Genomic DNA, 4,992 nt, shown 5'->3' on the forward strand with positions numbered 1-4,992 from the left:
GGGGAGACCCAGAGCTTCCGGTGCCCTCTAGGGTCACAGCCCAGCTCCCATGCTCTGAGGACAAGCAGGCGGGTTACCCAGCAACCACCCAGGATGTGCACACCGTGTGCTCCAGGAACAGGGCCGGGGCAACACCCGCCTCGGGCTCCCACAACCAGGCTCCTGCCGCCCCAATGGCTTAGGCCCTTCTCTCTGCTCAGAGGACGGCTTCCCACCTGCCCAGCTCCGAGGCCAGTCCCGAGCTCCCTGGGTGGCCCAAGGCGTTGGCCCTCAGCTATGAGCCAAGGCGGCACTTTGAATCGCCGAGTGTGGCCAAGGCTAGCAGGAGGCTTTCCTGGAGTTCTGACGAGCAAGGGGTTAACTCTGAGGACCGAGGCGCCCCTGACCCCAGCCATGGTCTTCACCATCGCCTCGGAGGCACGTGGAAGGTGGACACGGAAGGAGGCCCACCGAAGAATCGGTGCTTGGGGATCGTGGTGCCGGAGAACACTGAAAGTCCCTGACTGCTGAAACCACAAACCCATCAGTCCTGGGAGAGGACGGCCAGAGGGCTCCTTAGAGGCGGGGCGGGAGACTTCATCTCAAGTGCTGTGGACGGGCCGTCAGGAGAGGCCAGTCCCTGGAGAAGGATGCCATGTTGGTAAAGCGGAGGGGTGGTGAGAGAGGAAGGCCCGGGTGAGGTGGACGGACACCGTGGCTGCATCGGTGGCCTTGGGCACGGGGGCAGCTGTGAGGATGGCGCAGGACAGGGCCGTGTTTGGTTCCGCTGTGCACGGAGCTGACCTGACGACGCCTCACATCAACCACAGGGATGCGGCCGAAGAAGGCCTGGCTTCCTGCCGTCCTGAAGACTGCAGCCGCTCTGCCGGGACACAGGAGGGGCTGCCGGGAGCCTGAGACGCGGCCCACCGCCCTCCGAGACCCTGAGAACCAGAGCCAGCCGCGAGTCACGCGACGGCTTCCCTCTGGTGGCGGGAAGCAGCCACTGCAGGCATGACGAAGGCAAGGGTTCAGACAGGTAAGGCCCGTGGCAGGTGTCCCAGGTGGTGGTGAGTCACCCCAAGTTTGTGAGTCCAGTCTTCCTCCCCTCATCCCTCCAGTCCCCCAGCCCCATTCCATCAGTGACGCTTCTGTTTTCTCGCAAGACACAGTCATTCCAACAGAGCAAAGGGCACTGCTTGCCTTAAAACCCAGACGTGTGTGTGTGTGTGTGTGTGTGTGTGTGTGTGTGTGTGTCTCAGGGTCTCTAGGCCTCACATGGGCCAGGTGGACTGAGCCCCGCACACCGCCCCCGGCAGGCCTGCAGATGCAGCTGTGGATGGATGTGTGTGGAGAAAGAGCCGGCCGAGGGCCTCCTGCAGGCCGTCAGTGCCACGCTGGGCTTTGCAGTGGTGGGACCCTGAAGCAGTGAGTCCACACTGCTCAGGGCTGTGCCCCTTAACCTCAAGAGGGCACAACCCTCTTGGGACTGCCCTGGTGGTGGCAGCAAGTCCGGGGACAGGACACACTGTCCAGAGGGACCGGGAGGCAGGAAGCCCATGGGCGTGTGTCCACTCTCATTCTGTGTCACTGGCTTCAACACAGCCATGCTCCCGCTACAGGTGACACTGACCCTGCAGCAGTGTAGCACTGTAACACTGTAGCATTCTGACATTGTAGCATTGTAACACTGTAGCATTCTAACATTGTAGCATTGTAACACTGTAGCATTCTAACATTGTAGCACTGTAACACTGTGCCGTGGTAACACTGTAGCATTCTAACATTGTAGCATTGTAACATTGTGCCGTGGTAACACTGTAGCATTCTAGTAACATCGTAGCATTGTAACAGTGTAGCATTATAACTTTGTAGCAGGATTGCAGCATTGTAACATCGTATTACAAACAGGGTTCAACACAGTCGGAACACCTCACCCAGCAAGGACCTAGGTGCTGGACACAGACCAGAGTGACCCAGAATAACCTGGTCTCCAGACCCTCACTAATCACACCTGCAAAGAGCCTCTCTCCAAAGTGGATCACATTCAGCTGAACGAGATCACCAGTGACACCACCCCGAGCCCCAGAGAGGGGTCACCCTCAGCCACTCAGCCTTGATGGGGGGGGTGTCTTCAGGAAGTCCATAAGAATAGACCATCATCTCCTCATTCCAATCTCCATGGATTTCTGAAGCTCCCTTATATTTGGGGGGGAGTCCTTAAAATGGGCTCTCTGCTGCTCTTATTCCTGCTGGCCAATGCAGACCCCAATTCCAGGGGCTGCTCGGGGCCTGCGTCCACCGCACACATGGGGAGTGGGGGGGGGCACACAGCGTGTTGTGGAAACATGTATCTGTTTCCGTGATAACAGTCAGCCCCTGGGCCAGGGGGTTTCTCTTAACTTACTGTTGCCCTTCAAAAGTGCCCCAGTCCGCTGCCACGCCAGAAGCCCTGGGCATCCATCTCGGTCTCATGGGAGCCCGGAAGGAGCCTGTACCCTGCCTCCCCACCCCCCCAGCACAGGGCCATGTTCTGGCCAGGTCAGCCCCAGGCCCAAGTCTTCTGGAGGCCAGCTGCCTGGATGTGCCCCCTTGTACCCTACCCGCCAGGCATGGCCCCTGTCCAGGGACACCGTGCTTCTAGCTGAGTCTGGGCTTCAGAACCCTGCCCCCACCGCACCCCACCCCAGTGTCACTTGTAGGAGAGACAGAGAAAATTCCGTGGGCAGGCCTGCTTCCGCCCTAACCTACTTAAGGGCTGCCAGCTAATTATAGGCCGGCTGCTGCTCTCAGAGGGGCTGGCCTGGCCTCAGCCACAGGCAGAGTGGACTCTGTGGCCTGGCTGCCCCCTCACTCCAGACCTGGATGTCCTGAATGCTGTGCCCACCATTCAGTGGGCATGCTGGGTTCTAGGCTCGCTCGGGCCAGCATGAGGCTGGTGCGGTGCCAAGCACCTCTCGGCCGAGGTCAGGGCTGGGGACAGATGTGAACACCTGCACCCACAGGGTGGCCAGCTCTGCCCCATCCCCGCCCCAACATCTGACCCTTGGACCTACAGGGACCCTCCGTCCAGCCCAGCTGGGGTGTCTGCACCCTGTCCCCAGTCTGTGAGCAGACTGGACAGCCCTCCAGGGACTGCAGGGCAGAAGTGGGTGCATGCACCCCTCAGACAACCTCCAGAGACAGCCGCCCCTCCTTGAGCCTCCGAGGCCCACTGGCCAGAGGGGGAGGGGGCAATGGCTCACAAAAGCGCCCCCCTCCACTAGTGCCCCGCAAGACCCAGCCCCCAGCCTGCGACTGGCACCTCATGTTGTGGTCAGCAGCTGTGCCGTCAGCTCTGACTCATGGCCTCTGAGCACAGCTCATGACCAGACACAGACCCAGGACACCGCTGATGACCGATGGCCACACAGACCCAGGCCAGCTCTGGTGACCCCAGCCCAGCTCCATGTCACCCTGATGTGGCCCTGAAGACACTGTGGGGCAGAGACCAGCCTTCCCCACTGTGACCTCTCTGACCTGTGGACCGGCAGAGCCCCCGAGCTGAGCAGCACTGCCGTTTGGTGGCAGGAAGCCCTGGGTGGCTGGTCACCCAGCCAGGGATGTCTGAAAGGCCATCCTGAGGACCCCGGCTGTCATTCTGTGTGCCCACTTCCCCGAGCCCCTTGACCCCACTGTCATGTCCTGAAGAGGCCCACCCCTTCCTCTCCTGCCGCCCCACCACAGCCCCACCCCTGCTGCCCCACTGGGTTTCGTGAGGACACAAGTGACCCCATCGAGTGGCCCCGCCTCCACTGGGGGGCTGAGTCCCTAAAGCAAATGCTTCCTGACTCACAGTGTCCCAGAGCACAGGGCAGACGGCCCCTGAGGTTCTGAGACCGGGGTTCTGTACAGAGGTAGAAAAGCCTCCTCTTTCTCCCACAGAGCGGCCAGGGGCCTCAAACTGCTGTCCTGACCGTGAGCAGCCCACGGATGACCAAGATGCCACCAGGGTCCCTGGGTTCCTAAACAGAGCCTGCTAATTCTCTGCCCACTAAGCTCCTGAGCATCTGCCCACGCTGGTTCAAAGCCCAGCAGTCTCCAGGAGAAAGGTGTGCCCGTCTGCACCCACAGAACTGGGCAGCATGGGGCACAATACAGCAGCTCTACCCAGCCCTGCTGGTATCCATGAGCCAGCATCGGCCTGGTGTGGTGGCACTAGGGTTGAGTACCTGGCTGCCCACCCAAAGGTGTCTGCTCCCATGAATACTGCAACGTCCAGAGCCTGTGGGTGGGCTCCTCTGTCCCCCATGGGGCATGTCTCTGTCCCCCGCGGCATGTCACTGTCCCCTGTGGGCACGTCTCTGTCCCCCAGGAAGTCTGAGTCAGAAAGGCACTGGGGGGCACCCAGCAGCATCTGCGTGATCTGAGACTGTGGCTCCCCTGTCATCTGTGGTGGCTGAGGGCAGCCTAAAGAGGATGTCCACCTGCTGGTATGAGGGACACCCAGGACAGGGGGCACAGTGGGTTACGTGGTCAGCTGTTCTCGGAAGGTCAGTGGTTCGATTCCAGCACTGCCTCTGGGGGAGGAGAGTGAGGCAGGCTGCTTCTAACAGCTCTCCAGGCCTGGAAATGTCTGTCCTGCCACTCAGGGTCCGTGGGGGTCTGGACCCCCGAGTCAGGGGTGGGGCATTGCTGGGTCATCCTGATGCATGTGACCACCCCGACATCCTCTAGGGAGTCTGCCTGTATTCTGGACCTTGGAAAATGGGTGGGACCAGGGCTCCCTGGGGCCCACAGTGATCTCTGCCCTCGGGACGGGGCTCTGAGCCCCTGGAACTAGGAGAAACACCAGGTCCATCACGGATCCCAGTCTTATTCTGGAATCAGGTTCCCTGCAGGGCCTCCCTTCTGTCCCTCCCCCTCAGCATGGACAGGGTGGGGAGGGGCTCCTCCCAGAAAGGATTCCTGGTACCCTGACAGGCTCAGCAATGCCCAAGTCTGGGGAGATGCTGGCTGCATCCTTCCACGTCC

The sequence above is a fragment of the Echinops telfairi genome, unplaced genomic scaffold, assembly GCF_000313985.2.
Source record: "Echinops telfairi isolate 266 unplaced genomic scaffold, ASM31398v2 ScPeMD7_28;HRSCAF=97, whole genome shotgun sequence".
Classification (NCBI taxonomy): Eukaryota; Metazoa; Chordata; class Mammalia; order Afrosoricida; family Tenrecidae; genus Echinops; species Echinops telfairi.